Genomic DNA, 13,454 nt, shown 5'->3' with positions numbered 1-13,454 from the left:
GGCAGATGCTCAACCACTGAGCCACCCAGGCATCTCTGACATCTTAACTTTAATGTCCCACAACCTCGCATCTTTCCAACTCTTTCTCATTCAACTATCCCATTACACTGTCCAGTTTCATTGAGACCTCTAATAACTTCATTCAGTCATTCATTCAACATTCAGTAGGCACCTACCACAAAGAAGCCATTAAGTACTGGGGACACAGCTTTGAATAGGACAAATATAATCAATCCCTGCTCTCATGGAACTCAGGCTACTGTTCCCTTATCTCTCAGCCCTTCTTCTTATCTTAACTCCTTCACCAGTTTGTTCAGGTCTAGCATTTTGACAACTCTCTTGCAAACATCCTCCACTACTTTTGTTCCAGTGTCATTCCTCCCATCTGGCAGACACAACCCCATCTGGATCAATCCAACTGTCCACATTCTCTTCCTATATCCAGGCTGCTGGAGAAGACCACATGCAGTCATGCAAAGTGGTGTTCTCCTACCAAAAGGGGATCTTCAGCTCTACTCAAAAAAATTCCTTCTCTGGTTCAACAGTCAGCTCTCTTTCCTATTTATCAAAACCTCAAACCTCCACTCTCTTCAGACTCAAAACCTTCCACTTGCCCCTCCTCCCTGTTATTTCTCTGGCAGATGATTTCCCAGAGAAACCATCAGACAGGAAGTCTCTTACTGTCCCAACAAACCCACAATTCCATCTGTAAGTGCATGCTTCCTTATCCCCTCTCTCTGTCCAACTTCTCCTTTTCAGTGAACATTTATTCAACAAATACTAATTGAGAAGGAGCCTCGGTATCCATAGAAAGATGAATGGATAAAGAAGATGTGGTCTATGTATACAATGGAATATTACTCAGCCATTAGAAATGACAAATATCCACCATTTGCTTCGACGTGGATGGAACTGGAGGGTATTATGCTGAGTGAAAGAAGTCAATCGGAGAAGGACAAACATTATATGGTCTCATTCATTTGGGGAATATAAAAAATAGTAAAGGGGAATAAAGGGGAAAGGAGAGAAAATGAGTGGGAAATATCAGTGAGGGTGACAGAACATGAGAGACTCCTAACTCTGGGAAACGAACCACCCCTTGGGTGGTGGAAAGGGAGGTGAGCAGGGGGGTGGGGGTGACTGCGTGACGGGCACTGAGGGGGGCACTTGGCGGGATGAGCACTGGGTGTTATGCTATATGTTGGCAAATTGAACTCCAATAAAAAGAAATTTAAAAAAAAACAAATACTAATTCAGCACCTACTATATGATAGGCACTATGCTAGGAGCTCAGACTATAATGGTAAGCAAAGTAGTCAAGGTTTCTGACTTTCAGAAGCATACATTCCAGCATGAGGGAACAGACAACATGTTAGTAAACAAACCAATGAGATTTTTATTTATTTTATTTATAAGATTTTATTTATTTACTCATGAGAAACACAGAGATTGAGAGAGAGAGAGAGAGAGAGAGAGAGATAGGCAGAGGGAGAAGCAGGTTCCATGCAGGGAGCCCGACCCCGGGGTCTCCAGGATCACACCCTGGACTGAAGGCATTGCTAAACCGCCGAGCCACCCGGGCTGCCCGGGAGGTTGAGCGTCTGCTTTCCACTCAGGTCGTGATCCAGGGGTCCTGGGATCGAGTCCGACGTCGGCCTCTGCCTATGTCTCTGCCTCTCTCTGTGTATGTCTCATGAATAAATAATAAAATCTTTTTTAAAAAAAGGTGAGAGTAAATAATAACCTGAACATAGGAGAAAGTTGGAAGAATTTTTATAAGTGTGAGAATACTTCCTTCATAGAAACAGGACAGAAGGGACACCTGGGTGGCTCAGTCAGTTGGGCATCTCATGAGATGAGTTCAACTCAGGTCATGGCCCTGGGGTCTTGGGATTGGGCCCCTGGCCGAGCTCCCTGCTCAGCAGGGCGCCTGCTTCTCCGTCTCCTCCACACTCATGCTTTCTCGCTATCTCTGTCTCTCTCTCTCAAATAAATAAATAAAATCTTAAAAAAAAGAAAGAAAGAAACAGGACAGAAGGCAGAGTATTTGGGCACAGACACAAGTATATGGACTTCTGTGGATGTAGGAGCCTGAGGGAGTTAATTTCTGGCTGCTTCTAATTTCTCAGTGAAATAGGAAGCCAAGCCACCAGCTGAGATGGTGCAGCCTTCTTGGAGAAGGGGTCAGTCTCTCTGGAAATAACAAGGCAATGTGGAGGTCCACAGGGCGTCCTGGGTGGGATTCCTTCCTCCTGATTCCTTCTGTTTAGAACAGAAACATAGCCACATCTCTCCATCTGAAAAATCTCTCTTCCTGGACCTCACATCACTTTCCAGCTACCTTCCTGGGCCTCTTCTCCTCTCTTTAAGACTAACACCATAAAGACTAACACTGTCAGCACTGACCACCTGCCTCTCACTTACAACTCCCTGTGATCTGGTGTCTGCCTCCATCCTTACACTGGGTCTGCTGTCCTGAGGACCACTAACAATCTCTGTGTCAAAAAAATCCAATGATGCTTTCTGTCTTTATCTTATACTTATACTATTGACCACTGCCTCCTTCCCCAAAGGCTTCTTCTTTCGACCTCCTCAATGCCACACTCCTCTGGTTTCCCCTCTCACTCATCTGACTGCTCCTTCAGGATTTCCTTTGCTTCTTCCTCCACTCTCCCTTTAAGCACTGGAGTCCACAGGCCTAGGTCCCACACCTTCTCCCCCTTTCTTTTACAAGTTCTCCCTGGATGGTATCATCCACATCTACTGCTCCTCCCCCTGTTTCCTACCTCAATGAATCGTATCACCATCCATTCCTTTGCACAGAGGCCTGAGCATCTCCCTGGATGACTCCTTCCCCAGTATCCAATAAGCTTTGCAGACTCTACCACATAAATTTCTCTTGTATCCCTTTATTCCTTGTTTGGTTTGTTGCCATAGAGGCTCAATAAGTGTTGAGGATCCTATCATCCTATTGCATTTATTTCACATGATAAAAAAGAAACCTCATACCGTACTAAGAAATCAGTTTCAGGCAGATAAAAACCTAAATATGAACAACAAAACTATAAGGCTTTTGGAAGATAATATAAGAGAACATTCTCATGACCTCAGAGTAGAGAAGGATTTCTTAAACAAGACACAATGCCACTAATTATAAAGGAAGAGTGAGAAAATTCAGCTCCTTTAAAGCTAGGAAACCATTTAGAGAGTGAAAAGGCAAGTCACAGACAAAGAAAAGATATTTGCAACACATTCAACCCGCAAAAAACTAGTGTTCAGTATACACAAAGAACTACAAATTAGTGATAAAAAGACAGGGAACTCAATAAAAAATGGGCAAGAGACTTACATGGGCTCATGATCAAAGAATTCAAATATCCAATAAGCATAGAAAGATGCTTAGGCTCATCTATCGGCAGAGACATGAGGAATGAGGGAGGATGGATTAGAAAGGGGCAGGGGGAAACTTTTGGGTGTGATGAATATGTTCATTATCTCAATTCCTGGCTTCAAAGATGTTTACTCATCAAATTGTCAATCTAAGTATGTGCAGTTTATTGTACATCAATGATACCTTAATAAAGCTGTAACACACACACACACATAATGACATACCATTTCACATCCACCAGACTGGAAAAATATTTTTAAGTCTGGCAGCAACTAGTGTTGAGAAAGACATGAAAGAACAGAAACTCTGATATGCTGCTGGTGGGCATCTAAATTGGTTCAACCACTTTGGCAAACAGTTTGTGTTTATCTATTAAAGTTGAAGATACACATTCCCAAGGACCCAGAAATTCTACTCCTGGCTATATAACCTAGAGAAATGTGTACATCTTTCCTGAAAGAGTTAGAGAAGATTCATAGCACATTGCACATAACAGCCCAAACTGGAAACAACTGAACAGTCCATCAATAGGAGAACAAGCAAACTGTGGGATTCTTTTTATCTTTTATTTTTATTTTTTGAGAGAAAGAGAGAGAAGGTATGTGAATACAACCAGGGGGGGAGGATGTGTCCAGAGGGAGAGGGAGATAATCTTAAGCAGGCTCCACACCTAGGGGGGAGCTCAATTTCATGACCCTGAGGTATGAGATCTGGGTGTGTCATGACCCAAGCCAAATCAAGAATCTGACGCTCAACTGATGGAGGCACCCAGGCACCCCAAACTGTGGGATTCTATACAGCAAAAGCAATTAAACTACAGCATATGCAACAACATGTATGGACAACAGAAATAAAAAGTTGAGCAAAAGAAACAAGATGCATAGGAACACATACAGGACGGTTCCATTTACATAAAGTGCAAAAGCCATCAAAACTAAATCCTTGGGCTGCCCGGGTGGCTCAGCGGTTTAGCGCCGCCTTCAGCCCAGGGTGTGATGCTGGAGACCCAGGATTGAGTCCACGTCAGGCTCCCTGCATGGAGCCTGCTTCTCCCTCTGCCTGTGTCTCTGCCTCTCTCTGTCTCTGTGTCTCTTGTGAATAAATAAATAAAATCTTAAAAAAAACCCTAAATCCTTACTTAGGTATCCGCAGGTAGATGATAAAACTATAAAGAAAAGCAAGGAGATTGTCATCCTCAATGTTAAGAGAGTGGCTCCTTGGAAGTGGAAGGGTCAATTATAACTGGTGAAGACACAGGGGAGGATTCTTGAGTATGGGTGAAGTTCTATTTTTGGACCTGGGTGGTGGTCACACTTGTGCGCCCTTGTAGCTATTTTTACAAGTGTACAAACTGCACATTTGTTTTAAGCACTTTTCTTCATGTACGTGTGTTATATATTTTATAATAAGAACATTTTTTAAAGACCCAGGATACAATTGAAGGTTACACCAAATTTACAGGAAGGGCCGAAAGGAAAGGAATCTAGGAAAAAAGACAGCAGGCAGCAACCCAAGAGAGAAGGAACTCCCAAATTTCCAAAGGGAGTGAACAACAGCACCAACTCTCATCCACCCCTGCTCTGCAGAACACATGAGAGCAGGGCTGAGTGACACTAGCCATGTCCTTATAGCCGTGACAGGAGTATGCTTGCACAAGAGAAAAATGAACGAAGGCACAAACAGATGCGAATAAATACTATTAGAAGGCAAACATATGGGAAAATGTCTACGCTTCCTTAATGAGCAAAGACGTACAAAATTTTTAAAACTGAATGGCCATTTTTTGCCTATTATAGTAGCTAAAATTGAGGGGAGGCGGGAGAAATTACAATATGTCAGGCTTAAAGAGTACCAAATGGATGCATGGTTACTGGCTGTTCACACTATGACTAAATATCATTCTTTTAAAATAAAATCTGGCAACATGCATCAGGAAACTACATGATCATACCATTTTACTCAGTAATCCTACTTCTGGAAATCTATGCTAGGAAAATTATACAAAGGATGGAAAAGGCTAGATGAATGAATCTGGAAATGACTCAAGTATACCTAAACAAGTAAACCATTGAATAGCAACTTTAAGTGCCATTATCATAATCATAATTATGATAATGGGGGAAGGAAGAAAACTAACATTCATTGAGTGTTACTTTTTGACATATACTATAATAAGTAAGTATGTTACTTTATCTAGTTAAATGAAACCACCTCCAAAGTCTTTTACTGTTACTTCCATTTAAACAGGGAGATGCCCCCAAACTGAAACTCAGAGAAGTTAACTCACCAAAGATCACACAGTTGTGAGTGGCAGAACCAAGATTTGAGCACACATCTGCCTGAATAATAAACTTCTGTTATGTTCACTACATTACTCTGCAATATGAAAAAAAATACCTTTATCAGCATTTCCTGAAGTACTTTCCCCAAACATGTAGGGTATTACTAATAGTTTTTTTTTAAATACCAGATTTAAAAGGTTTCTTTACCCCTGGACTTCTTAGAGCCTTTATCACACTTTCAGTCATTCAACAAGTATTTACTGGATGTGTCAGACACTTCAGTGTTGAGGAGACAGCAATGAACCAGAGAGACAAGATCCCTGCCTTCATATATTCCAGTCAGCAGAGGCTAAATGCAAATAAATGCCCCCAAATTACCCCAGACTGCAGCAGAATTAATATGGTGACATGATAGATAGGAACTGGGAGTTAGGTCAAATGGGTTGACTGATCACAGAAAGGTTCCTCTGAGGTGACTTTTGAACTGAGACCTCAATTCGCCTGAAGGGAGAGCCTTCCAGGCAGGGAAATAGCATATTCAAAGACCCCAAAGAGGGAGAGTTTGCTGTTTTCAAGAAATAGGAAGAGCCATAGCATGGCTGGTGGATAGGAAGTGAAGCACAGTGACTGTGGCGAGAAGTTTGGATTCTGTTCTGTTTTTTTTAAGATTTTTATTTATTTTATTCATGAGAGACACACAGAAAGGCAGAGAGGCAGAAGCAGGCTCCATGCAGGGAGCCCAATGTGGGACTTGATCCTGGGACCTCAGGATCACACCCTGAGCTGAAGGCAGACGCTCAACTGCTAAGCCACCCAGGCATCCTTATGGACTGTTTAATTTTAATTCCACTCAGTTCTATCAACAAATATTTACTGAATCATCTTCAACCTAAAGAGATGATATATATGAGGCACTGCTTTCACATTGCTCTCAATTAAAGGGAGATGGATTTGTAAACCTTACTCAAAATCCACCTCCCCTCTAGTCTTCTTCAGTCTATCCCTGAACTTTGACCTCTGTTTATGCTTTCATGCTTCCAAATCAATTCCCTCTAGCTTCTAGGTATGCCCTACCATTGCCACTACCACTAGCCCATTTATGTACCTAATTAAGGCAAATAAGCCCTACTCGCAAGTATCTGGAATGAAAGATCACAGTGGAGTTTCCATCACAGAAGTGATTTGAGTTCCAGTGTAAACTGTCTTTACGGACATTTATTCATTGTCGTCAAACATGTCTCTGTGTGTTTCACTGTTGCTTTCTCTTTGTTTTTGGAATAGCTCCTAAGGATTGTCATAGATTTTGCTAGGAGAAGGCACCTTACACTGTAAAACACCCCACCATCCGCCAGGACATCATCTCATGGAGCTTTGTTATGTTAATTGATACATTTTGCCAAAAAAGAAAAAAATACTGGCTCATGTGAACATAATCGTTGCTTATGTTTATTGAGAGTGTACCATGTGTCAAGCATTGTTCTAAGTGCTTTATTCAAATTCATTATTTAATCCTCCCAACACTCAATGAGGAAGATACTAGTAGTACCCTGTTTTATAGAGGAGGTCCATAAATGTTAAGTAACTTACCTGTGATGTTATAGCTGGTAGGTGACAAAACTAGGATTCCTACCCAGACAGTTGGGTTCCAGTGCTACCCTTATTATACTCACTACAAACTGACATATACAGATACATCATACATCACTTTTTGTGTTGCTTTTTTTTAATATATATTTTTATTTATTTATGATAGTCACACAGAGAGAGAGGCAGAGACATAGGCAGAGGGAGAAGCAGGCTCCATGCACCGGGAGCCCGATGTGGGATTCGATCCCGGGTCTCCAGGATTGCGCCCTGAGCCAAAGGCAAGTGCTAAACCGCTGCGGCACCCAGGGATCCCACTTTCTGTGTTGTTTTAAGTCAATTAACAGTGATTACTATCTAGTTCATACTAACCTCTTAAAGCAGACCTAACATAATTTCACATCATTAAGTTAGAAAGGGCAACACTTTGAGACACTAAAATGACCCCCTGGGACCATGTGAACTTCATATCCTTTTTGGAGAATGCATTTTGTTGACATTCAAAGGAGTAACATATCTAACATTGCTAAAACAACTACTGTCTTGGGATGCCTAACTGGCTCAGTGGTTCATCTGCCTTCGGCTCAGGGCATGATTCTGGAGTCCCGGGATTTAGTCCCACATCAGGCTCCCCTGCATGGAGCCTGCTTCTCCCTCTGCCTATGTCTCTGCCTTTCTCTCTGTGTCTCTCATGAATAAATAAATAAAATCTTTAAAAAAAAACAACTACTATCTTGAAACCTTTTAGGTGTAATCCTAATCTCAAAGGAAATAAGCCCCCCAAAGGCCTGTGATTAATTTACTTTGCTTAAGAAATGTTGTTTCAGCAGAGCAAAGACTACCACATTGGAACCTTGCCATGGCACTGTTCCCTATAAAGCCAATTTCGTATCAGGCCAGAGGCCCTGGATGGAATCCAAAGGAGGTTTACTTCTGAAGTAATGAGATACCCTTGCTAGATGGCAACTTCCCTTCCTGAGGCAGTCCTATGATCTGGATACAGAGAAAAAGTTTTATAGGAAAATCTTGTTATACTATTAGCTAATTAAGTGATCAAGGCAACTCGTTTAAGAATAACAAGTTGGTGGAGAAACAGGTACCCTTACACATGGTCAGTGGGAGCATTGGCTGGTCTTTTCCATTTGGAAAAACATTTGACAATTACTATGCAAATTTCAAAATCTTTTGTCCCAACTATTCCATGTGCAGGAATCTATCCTAAAGATATCTCACATCTGTGCACAATGTGCATTCAAGATGTACACTGCAGCACTGTTAGTCACAACAAGAGACCAGAAATAATCTCTAAGTGTCAATCAGTAGGAAACCAGTTAGATAAATTATGATTCATTCATATAAAAAATCCTATGCAGCCTTTAAAAAAAGGAAATATTCATACAGTGGAATACTACCAGCAATTTAAAAAGAAACAAACTGCTGGTACTCACAAAAAAGTCAGATCCAGAGGAATGCCTACTATATACGGTTCCACCTATATGAAGCTTAGAACTTTCCTACCAGCAATGTATGCGTGATCCCCTTTCTGGCCAAGATGGAGTAACAGGGACTAGATTATCTTCCAGTCTGAAATAACAACAAAAACAAAAATAAAATATATGAAACTTTGGATTATGGTTTTTAAGACACTGGGCGTCAGTTAATGAAAAAAGCAAACCTCAGTGATCCCTGAGGGACCAGAAACAAACTAGGTGAGCCTTACAATTGCCGTGGCTTACTACTTTTTTTTTTAAGATTGATTGATTGATTTATGAGAGAGAGAGAGAGAGAGAGAGAGAGAGAGAGGAAGAGACACAGGCAGAGGGAGAAACAGGCACCATGCAGGGAGCTTTTGTAGGACTGAAGTCCTATTTTTCTTTGTTGGCTGACAGCCTTGGGCCACTCTCAGTTTCTCAGGACCACTTTCATCCGTTGACACTTGGCTCTCTATAGGCAAAAAAAGAATGGACTTCAATCTAAATCTCACACTTTCCACAAAAATTAAGTCAAATGGATCATAGATTTTAACGTAAAGCATAAAACTATAAAACTTTTAGAAATGAAATAGAAAATCTTTGAGATCTACGGCTTGATAAAGAGTCCTGAGACATAACATAAAAAATCCATAAAAGAAAAAACAAAAGACTTTTGCTCTGGGAAAAAACCCTCTAAAAAGGATGAAAAGATAAGCTCAGAGACTGGGAGAAAATATTTGCAAATCACATATCTGACAAAGTACTCATATTTAGAATATATAAAGAGCTCCTGAAACTCAACAGTAAAAGAATCCAATCTGGACAAAAGACATGACACTTGTTTCACTGAAGAGCATACACAGACACATGAATTAACACATGAAAATACAAATTGACACGGAAAAAGATGCTTAATAATATCATTAGCCATCAAGAAATGTACATTCAAGCCACAATGAGATATTAGTACACACCTATCCAAATGGGTGAAATAAAAAATTGTGGTTACACAAAATGCTGGTAAGTAAGCAGAGAAATGGGATCACGCATACATTGCTGGTAGGAATGTGAAACGGTACAGCCACTCTGAAAAAGGATATGGCATTCTTTTACAAAACTCCACATGCTTACCATACATCTCATCAATAACACTCTTGGAAATTGTCCTAGAGAAATGAAAACTTGCATTCACATAAAAACCTGTACACAAATGTTTATAGCCACTTTATTTGTAATGGCCTCTAAATGGAAATAACTCAAATGTTTTTCAACAAGTGAACAGTTAAACAACCTGGTCCATCTATGGTATGGGCTATTACTGAAAATCATACAAATATTAGAGATAAGCATTGGGGGCTTTGGCAGTGCAGGTGAGTGCCTGTCCAGCCTGGGAGAAGTAGAGAAGAGAGTCAGGGAAGGCCTCCAGGAGGAAGTAGCACCTCACTTGGTCTTGAAAAGAAAATAAAAGGTAACTAGATAAGAAATGAGGGAAGAGCATTCCAGGTAGAACAGCGTGTTCAAAGGCACGAAGTTTTAAGAGAGTACTATACATTTGAGGGCCTGTAAATGGTACCTCAACATGGTTGAAATCCTGTAGGGCAAGAGATAAGACTGCAGATGTCAGCAGAAAGACCCTTGGGTCTCCAAGCTGAAGAGCCTCTCAGATTTCAGTAAGTCACTGAAGGGTCTTAATTGGAGGAATGAGTGTCAGATCTGTGTTTCTGAGAGTTCTCTGCCAGACACTAGGGAGCATAGCTCAGAGGGTATGAGGCTGATGGCTGAGAGACCACATATGGGGGCTGTTCCAGTGGTCCAAAGAACATACAAAAGGCTGTGGCAGGGGCAGAGAGGGCAGGGCACAAAGGCAGGAAATGCTTGGTGAATCTCTGCAGTGTTCCTTTTTCACTGTACAACAATGAGGAGCAGAGAGATGAGGTATTTGGAAGACAGAATCCATTAGACATGGAGACCAGTCCCTGAGGGTGAGGATACAGAAGACCTCTTCCCCACTGCATCCCCTCTGGCCTGGCTACAGCACCCTGCCCACTGCCCCCACCCCCCAACACCATGTTTCTTCTTGCCTCTGTGCAACTAGGCTTGGGAGGTCCAGTAGGCAGAGGCAATCACCTTCATGACTACTCAGAACCAACACACTGACACAAACCAGAGGCGGCTTGACTTCTATATGGTGGGGGCATAACTTGCCCCTGACACCCCTTGGGCAGAATGCCCCCTAGTAAGGCGTCAGGTGCTGGGGAAACTGACTTTATTTTTTTTTGTTTTTTTTTTTGTTTTTTTTTGGGGGGGGGTTTTTTTTTTTTTTTTTTTTTTTTTGGAAACTGACTTTAATATGCACTCAGAACAACGGGAACTGGCTGCTCTTGGGTTTCATGTAGGGGCTAGCAAAACCTAGGGCAGTGTCATCATGCAGAAGTTACCAACTTGGGATGCCTGGGTGATTCAGTGGTTGAGCATCTCCCTTTGGCTCAGGTCGTGATCTGGGATCCTGGGGTCGAGTCTTGTGTCAGGCTCCTCACATGTCTCTGCCTCTCTCTGAGCCTCTCAAAAATAAATGAATGAATAAAATATTTTTTTAAAAAAGAAGTTACCAGCTTGGAAGTCAGACAGATCTGAGTTCCGAGCCCGACCCTGCCACAGTCCCTAGATCTGCAACCTTGAACAGGTTTCTTAACTCCTCTGAGCCTGTTTCTTCAGCTCTAAAATGGCAATGGTGATTCTCTACAAATAAGACTGCTGTGAAAACAGGGGTTCCTGGTTGGCTCAGGCAGTAGGGCATGCGACACTTGATCTTGGGGTTGTGAGTTCAAGCACCACGTTGAGGGTAGGTATTACTTAAAAATAAAACCTTAAGGGGCATCCTGGGTTCCTGGGATTGAGCCCTGCATTGGGCTCCCTGCTCTCTCGCTTTCACTCTCTCAAATAAATGTATTAAAAAATCTTAAAAACACAATCTTTTTTTTTAAAGTTTTCTTGGCTAGTTTATTTTTTTTAATTTTTATTTATTTTATAATAGTCACAGAGGGAGAGAGAGAGAGAGAGAGAGAGAGGCGCAGAGACATAGGCAGAGGGAGAAGCAGGCTCCATGCACCGGGAGCCCGATGTGGGATTCGATCCTGGGTCTCCAGGATCGCGCCCTGGGCCAAAGGTAGGCGCCAAACCGCTGCGCCACCCAGGGATCCCATTAAAAACAGAATCTTAAAACGAAACACTGTTGTTAATACTCAAAGAGATAATGGGAAAGCACGTGGCTCATGCTACATATGCCACTTGTTTTTTTTAAAGATTTTACTTATTTATTCATGAAAGACACACACACACACACACACACACACAGAGGCAGAGACATAGGCAGAGGGAGAAGCAGGCCCCATGCCGGGAGCCCAATGTGGGACTCGATCCCAGGACTCCAGGATCATGACCTGAGCCAAAGGCAGACGCTCAACTGCTGAGCCACCCAGGCATCCTGCTACATATGCCACTTGTGTTGGTTGTTCTCCACTGTCTCAAATGAACACTGCCTCAGAGAAAAATCCACCTCACTAGATACTGGAATATTAATGTTCTCCAGAAACTGAAGCTCTTGCTTAGACAATGCTGGATAAACATAGATGGATTCCTCTTCTCTGAAGCCTTATTTATTTATTTATTTATTTATTTATTTATTTATAGAGTGCGAGCGTGAGGTAGGGGGGTGAGGGGCAAAAAGAGACGGAGAATCCTAAGCAGGCTCCATCCCCAGCACAGAACCTATCTCTGGGCTTGATTGCATGACCCTGAGATCATGTCCTGACCCAAAATCCAGAATTGGATGCTTAACCAACCAACTGACCCCCCCAGGTGCCCCTGAAGCCCTTTTTCAGCAATCAGTTGTTCAAAGCTTCATTATCTCATGCCAGACATGTTACAATGGCATGAAAAGGGTTAGAAAAGTGTTTGGCCACCGACTGTGCTCAGGAGACACAACCATCCCGTTGGCGATATACCTGCTTCCATTGGCCAGGATGGGTGGCTACTTCTGCAGGAGGCTGACCTCATCCACCATGTACTGATTTTTCTCGCTTTCAGTTTCCAAAGGTGACTTTTTTCTACTCTTGTCCCCAAAAGCTGAGGGCCCAGAGCTCCCCATGGATTGATCACCCCTGAATGGGATCAAAGAGATCCTGTACTCTGTTGCTTCAAGCTCCCCTGTCAGAATAAGCTCTGGGATCTCAGATGGAAAAGAAACTGCAGCCCTTTGGTTGTGGGGCAGGTAGGGCAGGACAGTGAGTCTCGGTCAAGGTTTGTGAGGGCTGCCAGCTTCCCTTCCTAATTTTCCTCATTTAAGAAATACATGGAAGAATCAGTCTGAGGAGATAATGAACAGAAAATACAACTGGCAGCCACTCCTGGCTCTGACTCACTATGCACACTCCCATAGTTGTTACCATGGTTTCAAGGATGAAGTTCTCTTCCCTCTGCCCCCCCCCCCCCCGCCCGCTCTTATGTTCGTTTGTCATTCTGCTCCACAGACTCCTTCACAGTCGGCCTCCACAGACTGGTGCAGACTTAACCCTGTAGAGGAGCTAGCTTTTTTTGGTGTTTGTTTTACAAATAACGTTTACTGCTCTTTTTTCTTGAATAAAATAAAAATACATGCCAATTGATAGAAACAGAATATAATATAAATAGAAAAAAATGAAAGGTAGGCACAAACTCACATTCCAG

The sequence above is a fragment of the Nyctereutes procyonoides genome, unplaced genomic scaffold (assembly GCF_905146905.1).
Source record: "Nyctereutes procyonoides isolate TBG_1078 unplaced genomic scaffold, NYPRO_anot_genome, whole genome shotgun sequence".
NCBI lineage: Eukaryota > Metazoa > Chordata > Mammalia > Carnivora > Canidae > Nyctereutes > Nyctereutes procyonoides.
This window is presented reverse-complemented; position numbering follows the sequence as displayed.